This window comes from Equus asinus, chromosome 7 (genome assembly GCF_041296235.1).
Source record: "Equus asinus isolate D_3611 breed Donkey chromosome 7, EquAss-T2T_v2, whole genome shotgun sequence".
NCBI lineage: Eukaryota > Metazoa > Chordata > Mammalia > Perissodactyla > Equidae > Equus > Equus asinus.
In genome coordinates, this window is record NC_091796.1 from 3922895 (window position 1) to 3945624 (window position 22730).

At 41.1% G+C, this 22730-nt stretch overlaps 2 long non-coding RNA genes across 2 annotated transcripts; both read right to left on the minus strand.

The window, feature by feature from the left end:
- Window positions 1-10221: 10221 nt before the first annotated feature.
- On the minus strand, window positions 10222-14586 carry LOC139045756 (uncharacterized). Its single transcript, XR_011504843.1, has 3 exons — window positions 14436-14586; window positions 12886-13092; window positions 10222-10447 (listed from the first exon to the last, which is right to left on the minus strand). It is a non-coding gene; the product is annotated as an uncharacterized lncRNA (long non-coding RNA).
- Window positions 14587-16525: 1939 nt separating this feature from the next.
- On the minus strand, window positions 16526-20729 carry LOC139045757 (uncharacterized). The gene is made up of 3 exons (XR_011504844.1): window positions 20442-20729; window positions 19078-19185; window positions 16526-17910 (listed from the first exon to the last, which is right to left on the minus strand). It is a non-coding gene; the product is annotated as an uncharacterized lncRNA (long non-coding RNA).
- Between the last annotated feature and the right edge of the window lie 2001 nt (window positions 20730-22730).

Sequence of the window (22730 nt, forward strand, 5' to 3'; positions counted from 1 at the left end):
CTTGCACTTTACCCAGTGAAACTGAGCACTTGCTGTTGTGTCTTTACGAGGTCTTTCTGAACAGCTACCTTTGGCAAGCAGCCTGAAGGTACAACCTTGGTCTTTGAGGAGGCAAATATCTCACCAGCCTGAAAATCAGCTTTTTCATTTACACCTTTATCTGGTGGTCTAACCTCTTACCTAACCTTTCCTTTCATGATTGATTGACTCTTTGCTTCTTTTTTATGTTCCATTTTCTTGTCATTGAGACATTTGCTCTTCCTGTCATTGAATGACAGTGGACCAGCATTCTTGGATATCTAAAATTTCACAAGGAATACACATATTCACTACAATTATTTTTTACTGAATCCTCTTGTACTAAATTAGTTTACTAGTCTATATACAGATTGACTAAAAGCCATAATACTCTGTTTTGTATGTTTTGTTCAGCAGTAATTTTACTATTTTCCATGATGTTGAAACACATGTACTTCAAAAATTTGACTGAATGTTCTTACTTGAGACATCTTTCTCCTTCTACATAGGCTTCTAGGTGACAGGCACTGTCTTGTACTCTTCTTTGTTTGTTCTCCTAGTGCTTAACTGAATACTTTAAACATATTTTGTACCTAATACGTGTTTATTGACTAAAAGAATGAAAGAACAAATAAGTGGATTAACTCAGCCTCTATTTTCATTTATTTGATATGTAGACTATGTGTTCATAAACTGTGGGAGTGTGAGAACTGAAATATATGTCAAATTTTTCAATATGTAAAATTAAAATTTTTCAATAAAAATTTTTCAGAGATTTAAGATGGATTGTGAAACGTGTCTTTATTCTTGGTAAGTTTTTCCTTCTGAAACGGATGATTATTCTCCTGCTAAAGCATTGGATTCTGAGTTAGCCCTGTATATTGAGCTGTTGAGCACCTCATGATTCTTGTATTCTTTGCCATCGTCCACATGCATGCATTCTTTCTGAGAAAATAGAGGCAATAGCTGTGCCCGTCCATGCAGAGCATTTGTGCAATTGTCATTACCCAGAGTGTCGGTCTAAGGGTTGGAGGCATTCTGGCTTGGTTTCAGCCCTTATTTGCTAGGACCTTAGCAGGACCAGATACATTGTTTTCAGGACCCAATGCAAACTGGAAATGTGGAGCCCTTATTCAAAAATTATAAGGAATTTCAAAATGGTGACAGTAGAGTAATGGAGCCCTCTGAGTGCAGAGTCCTGTGTGCACAGCCTGCCTGGCGCATCAGTGTCCTGGGGCCACCCTAACGAGCTCCCACAAACTTGGTGGCTTAAAACAGCAGCGATTTATCCGAGCGCAGTTCTGGAGGCCAGGAGTCTGAAATTAAGGCATTGGCAGAGCCATGCTCCCGCTGAAGACCCTGGCGGAGAGTTCTTCCTTGCCTCCTCAGCTTCTGATGGCCTCGTGTGTTCCGTCGCTTGTGGCTGCATCACTCCAATCTCTGCCGTTGTCTTCACATGGCCTTCTTTGTGTCTTCCCTTTTTTATTTCTTATAAGGACAGTTATCATTGGATTTAGAGCACATCTGGATAATCCAGGGTGATCTCATCTCAAGATCCTTAACTTGATTACATCTGTAAAAACTACCTTTCCAAATAAGGTTACCTTCTTAGGTTCTGGAGGTTAGAACATGGACATATCTTTTGGGTGAACACCATACAATGCACTCTCTTCTTTCTGGCTATTCTGTTTTTGGACTCTTACCCTTCAACCTGATATCAAAATTTTGCTGTTCCCGTCACTTCAGTCCTGGGGCCTCTTGTCACCTCACCCTGTGCTCTCTCTTTGGGTAACTGTCTTTGTATGAGAGCTTTAAATATCACTAGTTGCTGATGACCCTAAAACATTTATATCTAACTCTAACTTTTCTTCTAAGCTTGGAAGTCATTTACCCTACTGCCTATGTGGCATCTCTTCTTGGAGTTTGAAGAAACATTTCAAACATAGCATTTTGAAAACAGAGTGCATGATACCTGTCCACTTCTGACAAGCACAGGCACACGTGCACATATGTGGCATGCCACCTTAGCCTGTGCCTGTCTCAGATTCTCTTATCTCAGTATATGGTCCACCATCTGCATAATTACTCAGGTAGGAATCTTTGTATCATCTTGGATTCCTCTCTTTCTTTTACCTCCCACAACATAAAGTCCTATGGTTTCTTTCTTTAAAGTATATTTTGAATCCATCTACTTCCTTCCATCCCAACCAACATCACTCTAGTCAAAGAACTAACCTCTCTTCCTGGATTACTGCAATGTCATCTTTATTTTTCTTGCACATTCCACTCTTGATCCCTTTCAATCTACTCTTCAGAGAGCAGTTAGGCATCCTTTAAAAACACAAATTAGAACGGGAATTTGCTATTTAAATCCTTTTGTGGCTTCCAAACTCTGTGACATGACCAGCAGGCTTCATATCAGGCTCTTCCCAAATCCAGCTTCATCATCTGTGCTGTAGTTAAACAGGATTCTTCATAGTTCCTCACATCTTCCCACCTTGGAATCATCTTTACACTGTCTCATGGCTCCTTTTCTTTCCTGAGGCCTTGGATGTGAGAGAAAACTTTCCTGATGATGTTGAGAAGGCGCCTTCTCTCTGAGTTAAACTCCATGTCTTCATCTGATTGTCTTGATAGCATCATCCCCATTTGAGACCATGCATTTGTTGGCTGGTTACTTGTTTATGGTCTGACTTCTTACTCTTAAATGACATTCTCTTCTTAATCTCTGAGGAACAGTGTCTATAGCAGGGCTAAACATGTAGCTGGCACTTGTCAAATATCTGGTGAATGGATGTTGAATAATGAAAAGGAGAAAAATTCACCTTCTCTTTGAAGAGTTAACATTTTAACATGAAAATGCTACTGAGGCTTAAATGATTCTGCTCATGTCACTTGTGAGGACATGGCCGGGAAAACCTGGTGACCTATATTGTGATAGGTGAGTTGGGCAAGAAGATGGGGTGTCTAGAATGAGATGGACCATCTGGAAAAGAACTTCTGGAAAAGGGACTTTAAGGGGGTCAGACTCATATTCTGGTGTTGGGGAAAATTCTGGTTCTGCAACCAACTGGGGAACCAGGAAAAGCAATCAGTAGCTAGCAGGGCCCAGCCAGGGGCGCAGAGGCAGGGACAGTGAGGGAGCAGCATGTTCGATGCTGGCTGGGAGGGCCCAGTGGAGTCACACTCAGTTACCAGGTAGCATTCTAAGACAGATGTTCTTTGTTTGAAAGCCTGCTATTGGGCCTGAAGCCTGATATTCAACTCCGGCTAGCTAAAGAGCAAAGGTCGAGTTCCAGAATTTCAAACTGCAAATGTGTTTCCCCAACTTAGTTTGGTTAGTCATTGTAAACGTGGTGTCCAACAGCTCCCTTTGAATTCATGAGTTATTTTGCTTCACTGGGGGACGCATTTTTCACCTATGTCTGATTTCAACATGTTGCACCTGCTGACCTGAAAGATTTACTGCAGCTTCAAAAGAAGAACAGTAATTCTCTCTTGCCTTAAGGATCTATGCAAATCTTTTTCCTGCAAAACTCATTTTTAAATTTCTTTTTCACAGAATAATTTTAAGTGGTTGAGAATTTGGTGATGCATTCTTCCCACAGAGTCCAACAGTATATTTTTGAGGCTTAAAAATAAGAAGCTTTTGCAAGCGACCACCATATCTCGACTGTGGGAAGTATCTAATAAGCATGGACTGAAGATATTTTTCATAATATTTTTATCTTTATCTTGAATGACAGTGACAGCATGTCCAAAGAAAGTGCGAAAGTGGCGGGATGTCAGGGGAAGACTTTTTTTGTCAGTGGAAGTGTCTCATGTGCTTGCATTAGAACTGTTATGATGTCAATGCAAATGCGAGTGCCATTACAATGTCAACGTGAGATTTCTCCTCTTGCTTTTGTCAGTTTCAATTAGATGCTTGATGTTACCATAATGCAGTCTCTCCCCCTCCCCCACATTTAATGTACTTAAATTCTGAAAGTTACCACTTTTAAGAACCGTGCTCTATTTCCTAATGGCACTCCACAATGAACGCATATTAAAAAGTAATACATTTTCCATACAGAAAGGAATATAAAGTAAGTTCCATAAAAGTACAACACACTTACATTTTAAAGTATATAACATTAAATATATTAAAAGCACATTGTGTCATACCATATATATTAAATATCATGAAAAAAGCTGGCTTTGCAATTTATTTTAAGTACATGAGAACTGCATTTAATAAAATGTTTAAAATATAATTTATTACTGTAACAATTTATTAATAATGATAACTAAATGCTCTTGAAGAGGTTATTCATGAAAGAATGGTTTGTCAAAAGAAAAGACTTTTCCATTCTAAAGATAAGGGCAATAGTCAGAAAGGCATAAATTTTGCCCTTCTTGGTAATTTAACAGTTCTAAAAGAAGCATGCACATTAAAAACCTTTCCCATAACTGTTATTCTTCAAAACATTGACGTTGGGGAAATCTTATTCTGTACATAAACTGCTCATTTATTCTATTGGGTTCCCCTTTTGCCTACAAAGAGTGGCACAGATAACTTCCCTTGTCCTTATTGTAAACACTACCTCTTGATTTAAATGATAGTCAGTTTGCGTTGAAGCTGGGGTATAAATATTTTACATATTGCATAACATAAACATCATTACATTTCCTCCTCTGGGAGTGTTGGTACGAGTGGAATATTTGTCAATGCCTGAAGCTCAAAGCCATGGTAAGAATGTCAGCTCTGGAATATGTCACTTTGAGCTTTGCATCTCATGTATTTATTTCACTCAAGCTGGTCTATATAAAGGGCCATAAAATGTACATGCCATACCCAGAAGATGATCTGCACCAGACAAACGACAGATCCCTGCTCCAAAGGCAGACTGATTCTGCACGCTTGAGAAGGGATTGAAAGGAAAAAAAAAATAAAAACAAAGAGGGAAGTCAAGTAGGTATTGATAAATAGTTACTATCCCTAGATTCTTTCAGGAAACATGTTTAAAACTGAGAGGAAGTTCATGATGATGTTTTCCCTCGATGGCTCATAATCTGCTAGAACATCCTAGAAGAGAAAAAAAGTGATCATGTTACCAATAGATTAAGTTTTTCTCAGCTTACTGCCCTGGTCTGTTGAGTAGAGCTCTTTGCAGCTGCTTATCAACTTCTCCTCCAACTGCGTCTTACAGCATTCAGGGGCCAGACCTGAATGCTTGTTCACATCCTAGCAGAGGTGTGAATAAGTCGTGGATGTGAAAATTTAGTTACACCAATAGAAGTTGGTTTGCATTATTACTCTCCCATACAGCTGTCCGTGATTCCAGGTGTTGAGGGTAGAGTGGGAGAGCTTGGAGAAAAAGATAAGAATCAATAAATGAGTTAAAACTTTTAGGACTGCCTGATTAGCAATCTGTTTTTGTTTAGGTTTAGGCAGTTTGTGTCTTCCACACAGACGCTCAGCTCTCGACTAGCAAGTTAAGAGGAGTCAGTTTTTCAGAAAAGGCAAGCAACTACGTGATGCTCACAACTGAGTATTAATGTTCCAGAATTGCTAACTCTGGGCTCTGAAATTTCAAAAGGTGGAGGTTTGCTTCAGCTGCTATTTAATTCCATATATGCTGATAAGAGCATCTTAGTCATTTCAACTCATCTGTCCTTGCCAGACGCAGAGGATGTCCAGCTAAGAACCCTGCATCTAAACAATGGGTGTTCACTGTAGACCTGGTCAGTTTCAGCGTCAGAGCGATTGCTTAATAGAAAAAGAAAATAAAAGGAGCAAAACACTGCCAAAATATTTTATCTACGGGTCTTTTTTCTCTTCTTCATATGTCCATCAACTGATGAATGGATAAATAAAATATATTATACCCATATCATGGAATGTTATTTGGCAACAAAAAAGAATGAGGTACTGATACATGCTACTGTGTGGATGAACTTTGAAAACATTGTGCTACGTGAAGGAAGGCAGTCACGGAGGACTACCTGTTGCATGATTCCATTTATACGAAAAGTCCAGAATAGGCAAATCTATAGAAACAAAAAGTAGAATGGTTGTTTCTAGGGCTGGAGGAGCCGGGGGTGGGGCAATCCTGGCTCATGAGTACAGGGTAACAGATAAGCTCTAAAACTGTGGTGGTGGATGCAAGCATTTGTGAATATACTAAAAGTCATTCAATTCTACACTTTAAGTGAATTGTGTGGTCTGTGAATTATACCTCAATAAAGTTATTTGAAAATAAAGAAGTTCAGAAAATAAACCGACAGCAGTTAGGACCAATGTAACTCAACCAAACAGACTTAAGTAAAAAAGGGAGATTTTGGTCAATCAATTGAAAAGCCAAGGGATGAGGTTAACCTGAGGCTTGCTGGATTGAGAATTGAAACAATGTCAAGCTCCTCGCATTCTCCATCTTGCAGCTTGCTCTCCTTCAAAGGCTTTGCACGGGGGCCTCTGGAACATCTATGCTCCCCAAAGCAGCTCCGTAACTAACCACCTTGCAGCCTCAGAGCTAGCAGGCAAATGCCAAAGTTACATTCCGAATTGACCCAGAAAAATACCGTGGGCATGAGAGTTCAGGAAGGAATGGACCCGCAGAAGGAAATAAGGAAGCAGGATGTTGATTAGAGGCTGAGTAAAAAATAAAAGAGAGATAGATGATAGATAGATAGACAGATAGACGGACAGATGATAGATATAGACAGATGTCCACAAACCACCTTTTAAAGAAGATTCTTGCTGATTAACTATTGTTTCTTATGCCAGAAAAACATAAACTTTTAATTATTGCACATTTTCAATATGTTTTTATTTAATATGGAGTAAATTTCCTCCCCTAACACTTGTTTTCCATACTGTTTTTAGATTTTCTTCGTGATTGTATAAGAGATGAATACCTGCCATAAATTCTTTAAACAAGAACCTAGTCTGGAAAAAAAAGCGTAACTCAAGGAGAGAAGAAATTTCCACAAGTGTGGAAAATTCTCCTATTTCTATAGATACTTTCATGAGAACATAAACTCAATAGGGCATGAAGTCACACCCCAAAAATAAAACAACAGAATCAGATGAAAAAGGAATATTGCAAAACTAAGAAAATAAAGCGAGAGGTAGGAATCAGCTCGCTGCAGGACTAACAAACAAAAACCAATGTCCACTGTCCCCTGCTCTGGATTTTAAAATATCACGAGAATTGTCAGTTATTTGAAAGGGAAAAAGGGAAAAAAAAAGTAGAGCGACGCGGGTTCCGCGACCTTGTTGGAAGCAGTTCTTTGACGCTGTGTTGAGTGTTTCCGCTTTGTCTGTTCCGCATTGCCATCTCTTCTTCCGTCAAAGTTGGTCGTCAGAAACAGTTATCTCTTCAAGATCTTCTAATTTGTTTGTTCAGAGGTTTATACAGATTTTCTTAGATTAACTTTTTCTTCACCTTTGCAATTATATTACCTTTTTTGGTTCCTAATGTTTACTATTTGTACTGTCACCTTCGTTTTCATTCATTTTCTTCCCTCAGTCTCTTTCTTTCTCCTCTCTTTTTACCTTCTACATTTGCCAAATATTTGTCAGTTTTGAATGTCAATATTTAATGTCAATATTTGTCAATATTTTGGTATCTTGGGATTGTCAATTCCACTCTACTCTTGTGGCTTTGACTGCATTATTTCTGATTTTACATGTTTTTCCTTCATCATTTCATTTGAGCCTCATGACAACCTTAGACGGTAGATAATCTATTTGCATTTTACAGATAAGAAAACCGAGGCAACTTTTCCACAGTCATAGGAATAGGATGTTGTTGACCAAGCCAGTCTTATTTCTGGCTGCTATGCCATTTTGCCACCATTATTTCAGTCCTACCACTCACATAGCTACAGTTTTGTTTTTTTGTAATCTTACTTTTGCCTAATAGCTTTGTGGAATGCTGAGTGGATCATTGTTCAAAGTTTTTACATTTGTATTTTGATCATTTAAAAAATTCTGTCTCCAAACCCTCAAACTTAGCAATTTAGCACAACAGTCTTGTTTCCCACTGTCTGTAGATTCACTGGGCTCAAGTGCATGGCCTTTGGCTCCTCCTGAACACCTGGGTCCCTTCACGAGTCTGGGGTTGCATGAGAGATACTGTGCAGGATGGAAGAGCAGGGCTGACTGGGCTCCGAGGGGCACCTTCACTCTCCTTGTCGAGGCCTCTAGTTATTTAGTGGTCCAGCCTGAACGTTTTAATGTGGCGGATTGCTTCTAAGAGCACACATTCCAAGACAGTGAAAATGAAAGTTTCCTGGCCTCTTAAGAACTAGGCCTAAAATTGGCACAGCATTGCTGCATTCTCTGGTCAAAGCAAGTCGTGGGACAGCCCAGATTCGGAACAAGAAGCAGTGTCAGGGCCTTCAAACAGCGAGGCCAAAAAGGCTCATGCCGACATCTATGGGAGATGGTTGGATGAAATGTCTTCCCAACTTTGTTTCATGATGCAAAGCCGGGGTAGTCTTTTAATTCCAAATACAATACACCATGAAATATTTATGGGTGTTATCCAGAATTCGCAGCAGTGTCCTGGAAGAGGGAGAGAAGTTGATGGGGATATAATCGAAACCACATTGGCAATGATTTGATAATTTTTAAAACTCCAAGATATGTACAAGGGGCACATTATATTATTTTTTTCTCCTTCTGTGTTTGAAAATTTTCCATTATAAAAAATTAAAATAATAAGTAATTTTAGTTCTAAATGATTTGGAACAAGCAGAGATTCCTCCCGGATTCACCAACACTGTCTTGGTTTTTGTGGGGATTATCCTTGAAATGGAGTGGGGGTGGGGATTAACATTGTTCACAATTTAGTGGGAAGTTAGTAAGACATTTACCAGGGCCTGCCTATTATCAAGATTTCATTTATTTTTATTTGGCTTTTGTTTGATTAGTTTTTGATTGTTTAATACTTTAAAAAATTTTAAAGCCTATTTTGTTATCTCACAAGTAACATATTTCCATGGGAAAAAGAGGAAGAGGAGGGGGAGAAGGTGGAGGAGAGAAAGAAGATTCCAGTGAGCCCAAAGAAACAACTTAAATGTCATACAGTGGGACTGCTTTTAATCTATTCCAAATATTTTAGTGCGCACAGCCCCCACCTCCCACACCACGATTTTAAGAGAGCACTTCTGAAACCAGTGGAATGGCTTAGCTCTCTGTACAAGATATTTAGAGGAAAGGTCTCAGCAAAAGACACATGACAGAGATCTGTGGAAGCGTTGTTCTACCAGAATTCTTGCACTGTTCAGTGACACAATCTTAACTGTCCACTGCCCATGCCTACTTGTGATGATGATCAATATACTGGTAATAACTAGTGTGGTCTTCCCTTGCTGCCTGAGCTCAGCCAAGAGCCGGCTTCACCACCTCCATTTTTCTGTTTGTTTTAAATTTTATTTTTTTCCTTTTTCTCCCCAAAGCCCCCCGGTACATAGTTGTATATTCTTTGTTATGGGTCCCTCTAGTTGTGGCATGTGGGATGCCGCCTCAGCGTGGTTTGATGAGCGGTGCCATGTCCGTGCCCAGGATTCAAAGCAACGAAACACTGGGCCGCCTGGGGAGCGCGCGAACTTAACCACTCGGCCACAGGGCCAGCCCCACCACCTCCTTTTTGATAGCCATTGAGGGAGCAAGTGTGTCAAATGCTTGGGTTGCCCAACGAATAAGTGGCCAAGGTACATCTTGTTAGGCATTCATGTTCTTTCAAAACCACGGAATACTCAGGCCAACCAATCAAAGCTGTTGATGTTGCCGAGGTCAGGGAAACATTTCTTCAAGTTGCCCTAGTTCTCAGGATCCTGCGGCAGCTCCAGGTGTCCGCTGTGGCACCTTCCTCCCTCTCTCCCTCACTTCCTCAATCTCCCATCCTTCTCCCTCACTCCCTCTCTCAATCCATCAGCCTCTTCCTTTTCGATTTGTGTGGTCAGCCCTTTTTCCAATGGTTAGTGGGCTTGCTTGGTGGAGAGGAAGAAAGCGAGGGGCAAGGTTCAGACAGCTCCAGACAGGCTCCCATCACCCAGTTTAGCGAGCCCAGGGAAACACTGTCCTCCTCCCTCCCATTTGTCTATGGTGGTGGACTTATAATTAGGCAGATCCACATCTCTCTCTGGTCTCCCACCCATAGTCAGGGTGTTTGGGGGCTTTGATTGGCAGCCTCATCAGAATCTCAAGAGGAGATGAAGGGAACTATCCCCCCAAAAGGGGAGTGCTCTTACGAGAAGATGGGTGTAGGAGTCAGCTCAGGCTGCCATAACAGAACACCACTGACTGGCAGCTTAAGCAACAGACATTTATTTCTGGAGGCTAGAAGTCCACGATCAGGATGCCAGCTGATTTGATTTGGTACCTGGTGAGGGCTTTCTTCCTGGCGTGTAGGTGGCCGCCTTCTGGCTGTGTCCTCACCTGTGCAAAGAGAGAGTTCTGGTGTCTCTTCCTCTTCTTAGGGCTCCAGCCCTATTGGATTAAAGTATTGGATTAAAGCTCCACCCTATGAACTCATTTAACCCTTCTCACCTCCTCACAGGCCCTGTCTCCACGTCCAGTCACATTGGACATTATGTTTTCAACATATGAATTTGAAGGGACACCTTCAGTCTGTGACAGTGGAGGAAAGGGCTTCTGGGCACAGAAGAATAAAAATGACCACAACAGCAACCAAAGAAACTATTCTAATTGGAAATTTATAGATAACTAAAGACTACAAGCTACAAGATGCAGTTGGCTGTACCGTTGACCTAAGCATATATTTTCATAAAAGAACCTAAAAACGACCTCCGACAGAGGTATAATACGGCTGGTGGAACCTCTCAACCCGGCAACCAGGGCGACTGAGATGTCTCCAGTCGTCTGTCTGCATTGTCACAGCGCCTGTGTCTGTGTGTCTGTTGACCCTCATGTGTATCACATTCGGCTCCTGGGGAGGCGCTATCACAGGCAAGTCCCTGTCTCTGTCTGAAATTGTGCTGGGCTCACGACTGTAAATTGCAACATCTTCAATAATTGTAATGGCAATCATTTCTGTTTCTATTTGCTTCTCTACGGATCTCCAGATCTGAATAAAATCTGGGAATGAATGTTTCTCTAATATCAAAAACATGTCAATTATGACTCAATGAAGGCCTAGCAGTGTCTTTATCTCTGCATGACTTTGAAAATTCTAGATTTTTAACGAGAACACATTTCTCATAACTTAGAAATTCTCGATTACTTCCTGATTGTTTTATAATTATCCACAGGGGTGAAAAAAAAAAACACTTTGGGGGCCACTTAAATATGTGTTGCTCATGTTTAAAAGATTGAAGTACTTGTTCCCTTTGGATGATTGGACAGAAAAATGTACTAACTTGTTTATGTATATTTAATTTAATGCAGTGCCTTGTGGAAGGGTCTTGGGTGGCGGATCAAATCCTAACTTGGACGTCAGGAAGTAGGCGATCTCATCCCAGGTGTTGTTATGGGATCAGCTCCACAAAGGCCTTAAATTCCAAAAGATGGGAATTTGTAGGGAGCCTCCCTTGTACCCACTGTTTGACCTGAATTAATGGACTTCAACGTAAACTCTGTAAAACAACTTCATCAGCCCCCTCAATAGAAAGAGAAAAACATTGTGTAATTAGATGTGTCTTCTCCTGGCTAGAATGACTGTCCCCGCACAGAGCACAATTCAGATGAAAACAAGACTCATAGTTTCGTAGAAAATCTGCTTTGAAATCATCTGCTTGTGTGATTTAGCTAAATCCAGGCTGCGTCTTTTGTCTGAATCCTTTATTTTCAAATTACGTTTTTAATTTTATAAATTTTATTTATTTTTCAATAAGTTTTATTCATAAAGTTTACATGATATTGTAAGTTTTTAAAGCAAACTAAGTGCTATGCAGATGCCCTGGGCCTGGGGTGCCCTGGGTCAGGAGTTCTTCCCCCGAGCTCCTCCCTGCTGGTTGGGTCCCTGAGGAGAATTCAGAGTGCATGGCCTTGGAGGGGCAAAAATTACATCTTAATTTCATACCAGCCTCTAACTAGAAGGAGCATTTCTTTCAATGACGAATGTAGGCCACAAACTGTGGGAGCACAGCAGTATTGTGATTTTGTCAACAGTAAGAGTCACAGACATTTCCATATCATGTTACTGTGTTGCAGATAACTTGAAATATCATTTAAGCTCATTGCTATTTTGAAATTTTGGTGTGGTTATTTGAACCAATTCAATTTATTTAAAACACTAATAAAGAAACGTATATTATGATACCACACTTTTTTTAACATTGTAATATCTGAATTTCAATGCAATTAATTTCCTTGATAATCCTGTGCACTCTTTTTTATTTGTTTATAAATTATTTGGAGAAGGGGTCCACGGGTGCTAGACTGCAAAGAGTCCAGGCTCTGACCCAGAGGAGGGTTCACCCTAAGTAAAATGGCACCGTTGGTGCAGGCTGGCTTGTCAACCTCCTTCTCCTGCGTGCTTCTCCTGCTCTCCGGTTTTCCATTTCTCCCGCGCAGAGGTTCAGCGCCTTCACAGTGCTTGGGAATTCGCTGAGGGTCTGTGACACCCTACAAGTCTGCCTCTCCCAAACTGCCTCAGGTTTCAACCTAACTTCTCCTTTAAATCTTTTTCCAGATCCAAAGAACCTCCCTTACTTCTTTGAAGCTGATTATTCTAGATGTTTGAAAGAAAGAAACTGATTAAATGTCTGCTAAAATGTAAATGGGAGCCCCCACTTTCCCAACAGGAAATTTGAATTAAGCAAAAATTCTCTGATCAGTGGAATCATCCTGTAAATAAACAGAGGGGGCCGTGAGGAGATGATCTGGAGGGGAATGCTATAGCCTTTCCAACATACCTTAAACGCTGCCATAGAAGTGCCCCATATGGGTGACGATTCTTTGTTGTTTCTCTCCCTTGTGACTTCAGGACCCCTGCAGGTACCACACCCAGCAACAGCACGCACACATATCAGCTGCTCCCTGCATACTGTGTCCCGAAGAACTGGCTCTGGATGGTGTGCGGAGTCAGATAAGCTTGCCTTCCCCAATAGTGGACTCAATTCCTAATGTACATAGAGAAGGCTTATTTAATAAGAAAATTTCAAAATACTGTCAAAAATCCTTCTATCAGTTTTTTATTGCCGCCATAAAACTTTCTTACAAACTTAGGTGCCTAAGGCAACACCTCTCTATCATGTCCAGGAGATCAGATGCCCAGGGGTCTTGACTGGCTCCTCTGCTTCGGGTCTCCCCAGCTGCTGCCCAGCTGGGCTCTGGTCTGGAGACCCGGGGAGAGTCCACTTCAAGCTCATGCTCGTTGTTACTGAGGTTATTTCCCTGGGGTCACAGAGCAGAGGTCCCCGTTTCCTTCTTGGCTGACCATTGGGGCTGTTCCCTGCTCCCAGGCCACTGCGTTTATCACGTGGCTGCTCCTTCACACCAGCAAAGCATGGTGGGTCCTTCTTACCCTTCTAACAGCTTTTCCTGCCTGTCTCCTCTGCTTCCGGCCAGAGAGCGTCTGCTTTTAAGGGCTCCTGTGATAGCTTGGGTAAAACTAGGAAATCCAAGATAATCTCCCTGTTTTGCTATCTATAACCTAAATCACGTCTTCAAAGTCCCTCATGCCGTGTAAGGTAACATAGACACAGGTTCTGGGGATTGTCGTGAGCATCTTTGGGGAGCCACTCTGCCTACAACCGGGTGCTTGGAGCAGTGATCTATCCCACTGACATCTAAGCTTCTTGTTTGAGGGAAAAACTTTCATATCAATGGAAAGGCTTGATAAACTCCAATGTTGCTGAATTAGCTTATTTGTGGAAATCTCTAAGAATAGATTAATCAAGCACCCACATTGGCAACGAGGATAGATAGATCTATAGGAGGATGAGATGAACTTTTTTGATCTCCAAGAACACTACATTTATACGTTTTCTTAGTACATTCCAGTTGTTTCCTTGCACTTTCTTTCTCTTGCATCTAATGGGCACGAGATGGGGAATCATGGGGTTTGTTCCCAATGATGCCCATGCTCTGTGGTTCCCTGAAGAGTTCCACCACAATCCCTCCAAAATAATTATGGCTTCTTCTTCAAGCTGGTTACCAGTTCTTCTCAGTTTCTCCAATTATTCAATTCTTTTAAGTAGTGTCACTCAGCTGGCAATCGCTGTGGGCAGGCATGGCCGAACATTGACATCTTGTGGTCAGCTATTAGGCTTTTTGGTGACTATTCCAGATGTTTTTTGTGTCCTATTACTATTTAGTTGGCATATTATTTAGGAAATTGACAACTGGCCATTTAAGACTTGTTTTTAATTTTAAATTTAAGATTTGTTGCTTGGGACCAGAGGTTTTCGTGATTGTGCCTGCTGTCTATTCATACTTCTACTACACACAGTAGGTTGTTTACCTCAATCCTCCTTCTTGCTCAGAGTGATGAGTTTGGTTGCTCCTTCCTGGAGTTTGAGAAGGTTATCTCCAGAACCTTGTACACCAAATGTATCATTACATTCTTCTGAGATGTATATTCAAGAGTGGGTCATTAAGGTTTCCGAGGATATCATGAACAGCAGGTGTTAGTACACTCCTGCAAAGAATATTTGATATGCTCTTAAATATACACATTTACATCGGTGCCAACTAAGCAAGAAGATGTGGACTGTTAATCCTTCTAAATGTAGACATGTTATACTTAATCTGCATATGAAGAAAGTTCTTATTATAGTACTATACAAAAATCTATATACTTTTCCAGGAGAAAATTTTCCTCTTGGAACATGAAATAAAGAGAGTGGTTAGGCAATATTTATACATCAGGGAATACGGCCAAAATTCACCAGCTGAGTCTAATAGGTGTGTCCATGATCCCTTTGGTTATTTGATGGGCTTAATTGGCCGTTAGCCAATGCCTTGAAAAAACAAAAAGTTTGATAGAAATTGTTTTAAATTAATTTGTTCTATCATTTAGGCAAAAATAGTGGAAGCAGCTATGCATATATGCACAGACTTGGAAAGGTGCATGTTCTCTTCTAGAATACTGTATTTGAGAGTTTGAAGCATATCAATGTTCTATTAATGGTGGATTGGCTTTTGGATAGGCAACCTGAAAACAAATATTTACTAGCTTCTCAACTTGGAAAATTAGAAAGAAACCAGAAAACATTATTTAAAGGGAGAATTAGGGAAGTTAAAACATTCACAGGTATTTATATTGGAATAAAGAATTAAAAGAAGGGATGAGGAAACTGGGGGCCTTGATGCCATAGGAAAAGGAGTGGCTGGATTGGCCTGACCTGGCCAGGCATTCTGGAACACTGACCTGGAAGCTATACTGCTCTCAAAAGAATGATTCGGCCAATATGAAAACTGTAGTATAACATGAGGAAAACTCTCTTCACCACACAAAAAAGTAGCTAATGCAAAAGAATGTTGCAAACTTAAATGAAAATAAATGTAAGGTAAACCTCATACTATTGAAAGAAAAGATATAGTCTTCAGTCAACCCTATCTGTCATTATAACACTTACCGTGTAGTTAAAGGGCTCTCAAATTTGCAGTATAACTCCCTGTTTGTAGAGTTTATAACTTAGCCATAAACTTACTGTGAACTAAAACGTGGCAAATAAATTTCATAGCAGGTGTGAATGTGTGTGTGGATATCTTAACGGGATTCAAAGAGGGGGCGGGCCCACAATTTGAGTTGTAAGAGTTGAATAATAAAATCAAAGACTCCCCTCCCTGCTCACATTTTTCTGGTGCCACCCTACACATGGAAATGCTGTGAGTAGGGTCGCCTGTGCGACAGGTGCCGGGGTTACACTTGCAGCCATGCAGAGCTCAGCCCACCTTGTTGCAAGCTGCTCCAGTAGCCTCTCCTGGATTTGATTTCTATGACTGTGCTGCCTGCTTCTCTATCCCGTTCAACTTTTTAGCACTTCTTCCTTTCCCCTCACTTTTCTACCATCGCCTAATTGGCCACCTTTTTAGGAGCTTCAAGGTGTCTTCAACTGTTAAAGATTTGAGTATTGTGGTAGGCTGAATGGCTTACCCCCAAAGATGTCTGTGCCATAACCCCTGCTACCTATGAATATGTTTCTTTCACGACAAAAGTGACTTTGCAGATGTAACCGATATTAAGGACGTTAAAATAGGGAGATTATCTTGGATTATCCAGATGGACCCAATCTAATCGCAGGAGCCCTTAAAAGCAGAGTGCTTTCTCTGGCTGGAAGAAGAAGTGGGAAAGATTCCAAGCATGAGAGGGACTTGCTGCACACTGCCACTTCGGAGAAGTAGGGCCCACACGCCCCGGCCTGAGACAGACCTCAAGGAGCACAGAAAGCCTGAAAAGAAACTTTGCAAGCCTCTGGGAGCAAAGATGGGTGATAGTCAGCAAGTGAACCGTGTCCCAGCCCCCAACTCTAAGGAAGTGAATTGGCCAACGGCCTGGCTGAGTTGGGAGCAGAATCTGCCGGAGCCTCTATAAGCGATGCAGCCCTGCCCAGCCCTTGATGTTAGCCTGGAGAGACCCCGTGTCCAGCCTCTGACCTACAGAATTGTGAGGAAATAAATAAGTATTGTTTTAGGCTCCTGTGTTCGTGGAAATTTGTAGAAAACTAGTACGCTAACCTTTCAAGAATGACAGACGAACATTCCTGGGGTGGTTCAATTTTGACGGTGCGTCCTGGCTTCCGGTTCTAACTTTGCTTAACTAGTCCATTTATAGATCATTTTCCCTCGTCTTCTAGTTTCTGCTACTTGAACCTAGATATGGAAGGCAGTTCTTTTCAAAAAATTTCCTCTCCAAACTCATGAAAAATCCATTTGTAGAAAACAGCATGGGGAGTTGAAAGACTGATGTGGCAGCCAGTTCACCATGCTCGCAGTGACCCCATGCTCCGCTGTTCAAACCCGTGTTGAAGTCAAAATTTTGAAACAATTCTCAATATCTCAGGTTAGACGTTCTAGTTTCTAAAAGCATCTGAGCTATTTCTGCCACTTGGAACCCCACCTCTTATCATCTCTCTCTGTCCACCTCTCTCCTCTGGTCCTCATTACTTGCCAAAGCAATCCCACGCTCTCAGGCAGAGGGACCTCCTCTCAGCTGTCACCTTCAAATTCTACTCTGGGCTTACCTTGGGCCTCCCCAGACCCATTCAGGGGCTCAGCAAGCAGCTAAGTGTTTCCTAGGATGGAAACTGCTCTCCTCATAGGGGCTCAATTTTCCATAACTGTCATTTGTGTTCGTGCACAGTGCCATTATTCTGCGCTCAGTGACAATGCAGAGTTATAGTTCCAGCTCTCCTGCCCACCTCGTTTCCCCACCCAAGCCTGCGTCCTGGGGGGTCACCACTTGACACACTCTCAGCATGTTCTCATTTAAACTAAACCCACCTCCTTTAACCTGTTCTCATGAGTCACGTTTTCAAAAACTTTGATAAGCTTAATTTTCTCAAAAAAATTCTAATTTTTCTGTAGAAATCAAATTGCAGAAAATAAAATTAGACATTGTCCTTCTGAAAAATGTATGCTAAAACGGACAATAGAGGGAAGACTTTTTTTCAAATATTTCTCCATTGCAGAGAAACCCTGATTAACTGGAATTAAAATCAATGATAAACTTCTCTTACTTACATTTCTCCTTTAGGATCATTTTACAAATCATGAAAGAAAATTTAGTTTTATTGCATTATGGAAAAAAACTCCAAACAATTTTCCCTCTCCCTCCAAAGAACTCCCACGTTACCAAACTTCATCACACATATTGTTCAAAAATACTGGTTGAGAAAGATTTTCGGCTGTTTGTAGAATTGAATCAAACCTCCAAGAATAAGCATTTATTGCTCTTAATCACCAGAAGAATGTGGATGTGGCAGAAGTTCCATCTGAAAGAGAAGCACCAGAAACATGGGAGAGACGATGCCTGACTTCATGAGTGAGCACCCAAGGAGATGGCCACCTGCTGGGACAGCAGGCCGTTTGCTTTGAGGGTGTCTGGGTTTGCTTCTTAAGGCCACTCCCCAAGGTTGGATCTTCCTTTGAAATATTTTATACCAAATTCCACAATTTAAATGCCTCATCCCTCTCACATTTTTACCCACTCCTGCTTGATCTTTTAACCTATCACAAAAGGTAAATTTTTTCCATTCCCAGGCACTATTTTAAGAAAAAGGGAAGTAAAAATTCTCTTGCCTTCCATGACTTGCCTGTCCATGTACCAATAAATGACAAATCCTGCATATACCAGAATTTACGTTTTCCCGTTGCCTCCTATGTCCGTGGAAGCTGAATTTCCTTTTTTGCCTTCACATTCTTGTTCTTACAAACTTAGGCTCTTTCCCAACCTGCTCCTTAATGACCTGGTCTGATTTCCACTTCTCATGGCCTTCTAATTTGCATTTTAGATCTCTGTCTAGTTCTTCTCTAATTAAGAATCGTCTAATGGAGCTCAGCAACTTCTACTATAAACGTTCCTGGGGTGAGCAGGGTCATCAACAGGAGCTTAGGAGATGCCAATTATTATATGAAAAGGAGCTTTATTAGGCCTTGAAAGTTGCCTTTGAGGAGACGTGAGCTCAGGTACTTATCTAGGCTCTGAAGAAGAGAATGGATGCTTTGGATCATCCTTGGATGTTTCAGGCTCTTTTTCTACTGGTCTAGGGATCAGGATTGGGCACCCCTTCCGCCCACTGTGGGGGCAGATGATGGCAGGATGAGAACCACTTGTTGTCTGGGTCTGGTAACACCCGGCAAGTTCACACAGAGTTACTGTGTCACGAATAATGAGTCCCTGGGTGCCCGAGAACACAGTGACAGCAGCTAATGAGGCAGAACAGTGTATGTGATGAAACAATGACATTTTTTTGAAGTCAGCAATCTGAGGTAGAGATCAATAAGTGTTTTCCAGGGTTAATTTACTGGTCACCATTACTGACATGCTATTAGAGCTGGAGACGCGTGCAGGGGTTCAGGAGTGGGGCTTAATCTAGATAAGTGTTAAGAACGTCAGAGGTTTATTTCAATAATCTGAAACATCAAGCATTCATACTAACCCGTCTTCTCAGGGATGCCACACCCTCAGTCAGTTAGCCTGGCCCCAGTCTGTGCCATCGGAATCCTTGTGTTGCCTGGATCAAGGATGCCATCCTCCTTGACCATACCTGGAGAGGAAAAGCTTTGATCTACCTGCACTTATGTGGGTTTCGGGGTTGAATGACTTCATTTCTATTTGTTTGGGGAAATGATAACCAGGAGACTCATTTCTGTCTGTAATACATATTGTATTATATTGTTGGGCTGTACTGTGTATAAATCAGATAAAATTTAGAATTTGTGGGCTTTTGTCCTGCCTTTTTCACAGACTCAGTTTGAGTTGAGTGGAGTCTTTTCACCTATCTGTGCCTCAGTTTATCTATCTGTGAAATGGGAATAATAACAATCACCTTGCAATCACCATTAGATTCATGCAATGATACTATTTACTGAATCCTGTTGCATTGAGATAAGTGTTTCATGGGACCATCTGCTCAGCACATGCCAATCCCAGGAGGCAGATTTCATTACTACCACCATCCCCGGATAACACGGAAACATTAGGAGTGTTTCGGATCTTCTTTCCTCTCTGTAATGCCTTTGTAAATCCTGTGTTCTTTGAGTATTTCCTCATAATCTCTGCAGTCTTTGAGTCTATTTGTAGCATCTTGAAAAAGAATCTTCAAATGTCTTGGTTACAAATGACTTTTAAACAACCCCAAGGATAACATATAGGTGACAGCGCAATGCTACAGGAAGGTGCACAGCTTAAAATTGTCTGAGTTCTGGTCTAAAACTTGTCTCATGATTCTGGCGCTTACGAAATACCAGGAATGGAGCCAGATGACTTTCGTAAAAAGAGAAATGGGGCACCAACTGACCTTGAATATGAAGGAAAGTATCTGAAATTATAAACAGAATTTCTAAGCTGCTTGAGAGTGAGGGATGTACGAAGGGTTTTGAGACTTGAGATTAATAACTGATTTATATGCTCATTTTGTATGGAGTCATTTCATATGTTATTTATTAATTATATCTGGTAAAAATTCAACTATGGTCTGGACTTTAAAGCCCAAGGTAAGAGGGAGGGAAGAAAAATTTAATCCAAACTAATGGGAACAAACAAATACTTCCCACAACTTCAAGAGCTGCTTATAAATCAACAATAACAAAAAGAAGTTTAAGTGAGATCTGCTAAAAACCATAACATGCTGCCCTAAAGGGTGAATCTGACCTAATTTGACTCAAAGAGAGAGAGAGAGAGAGATTTAAGAAGAATCAAGATTTTCATCCAAATTTACTTAGCTGAAAAAAAAAAAAGAAAAAAGAGAGAGAGAGGATTACAAGGTGCTGCCAGGTGAGGTGAGGTGCTTTAGCAACTCACCAGGAACGTGCGTGAGGCTCCGGAAGAGGAAAAGGCTCAGTACCAGAATTACTGATTCGCTGCCTCTCTGGTATTGCATCGACTTCTGAAAGAACTCCTGTGGCAATTCTCCTGGGACTGATGACTACTGGTTCCAAGCGAGGATGTTTCTCCTTCAGAAGCTCTTCCCTAAAAGTCAACAGTTCAAATTGCTTTTATCTTATTAGAACTGGCATTCATTAGGGAGGTAAAGGCCTCTATATTTGAATGGCAGACATTTGAGGCAACAATTTAAAGATGAAATAAGGGTTAAACCCAACTAGCAAGACACAGGACCAGATATCCTTGACAGACGCAAATAGATTGCACAAACACAACCCAGATTTCAAATGATAGTTACAAGCCAATGGCACAGTAGACCTGGAACATGAACCATAACTAAAAACAGCAGCAAAGTATATTAGGATTGTTAGAAAAAAAACTTATAAAAACAAGTATACAGCAGCATCTATTAAAAAAACAGGTAAAATTTGTCTTACGTTTTAGTTTTCTATAAGATAAGGTGTTTGGACTATAAAAAGAAGGGCCAAATTGTAGACATTGAAGGCATTCTTGGCTATAGTATTTCAATAGAAGTGGAATAACGAGTCTAAAGGAGAATCAGATATAAGCAGCTCCTGGCGGAGGTGACACTCAGATGATGATCTGGCCTTTCCTGGGATAAAAGGGCAGGACGGAGTGGACCATATGGTATCCTCCTGACCTTTAATGTTTCTAGGTAACTCTGTATTAACAAGGCAACAGCCAGTCTAAGGAGATAATGCCATCTGGTGCCACGGAGATATGAAGCAGGATAATCTATTAGATAGATAATAAAGGCAAGGCTGTTGGAATTACACCCAACTACCTGGGAACTATAAAAATCCATGTGTGAGAACTAGGTTTGACACTGGACTAATTGTGACTGGGAAAAACACATCAATACAATTTGCTAAAATCCTGTTTCTAGAAAGCAAAATGATTGAAATTTTCTATTGGGTCATTTTCATAATGATGAAAAATAAAAATAACTTCGAGGTTTTCAGGTGAAATAGACATTATATTATGGCCGTATTCTGAAATATGTTAAGGAATCCAAATGTAATTGAGGAGTGAGCTGAGCTTTCATGAAATGATCTTGAGTTAGAATATGCAAAATTTACCCAAAGGAATCTCAGCGAGGCTTGTCCACGTCAGCTAAGCCTTGAGATCAGTACTAGCGGGCTTTCACATTTTCAAGAACTATTTTGGGGCGAGGGAAGAAGACGGGGTTTGCTAGGAGTGAGGCGTTGTTTCTGTCTGCAACAAGCTGTCACATCCTTTGAAGGTGTTCTATAAACAAGAAGGAAGTATTTAGGAAAACAGATTTATTGAAGCATTCCCAAGGATTCAAGAGTTTATCTAAGAGAGTAAACAAACAAAGGTTCCTGGTCCTGAGACTGATAAGGAGGGCAGCACAGCCCTTGGTATTCATCCTCACACACCCGGGCCTCCTGCCATTTGTGCCTGTGAACGAACTGGCTGGACAGGTTTTCCAGATCCCTCCAAACATTCCTAAATTACTGCACTCCCCAAATTACAGTCCTCAGGGGTCTCGTTTCATTTTCTGAAAATTGGTAACAGGCCACTGTGGCTGATGAGATGAGGAGGGTATCCAGGCAACTATTGTGCTGTTTGATTAACACAGAGACACTGAGCAGGATGAGCTCACGAGATTCCAAGTCTCCAAATGACCGGCTGAAACCAGAGCCCAGAAAAGTTTTGCCTCGGAGTTAGCCAGATTCCTAGGCTTTTGTAGCCCACATTTTCCATCTGATAATCATCTCATCATGTCTATTACCACCAGGCCATTTAATCAGTGACTTATCCTGATCCCACGTGTTGAGTTGGGGGCCTGAGACCTGGGTCCAGACTCTGATTAAATATCTGCAGGACCTTGGGCAAGGCACGGAGCTCGTCTGCAAATGGTGATGAAGTCCATTCATTCAGTCAATTAAAAACTATGTATTGATATCTGTTATGCTCCCATCAGTATTCTAAATGCTTAGCTTGCTTTATGTCAGGAGAATGACATCAACAACCAAACACCCAAAATTGTCTGCCTCACAGAGCTGACTTTCTAGCAAGGGAAAACAGACAACAAAATTAAACACATTAAATGAACATATTACATGTGTTATGGTTTCAATTATGTCCTCTAAGAGAAGAGAACTTGGGGTCCTAACCCTGGGTCCCTCAGAGTGTGACCCTCAGAGTGATTACCTGCAGAGG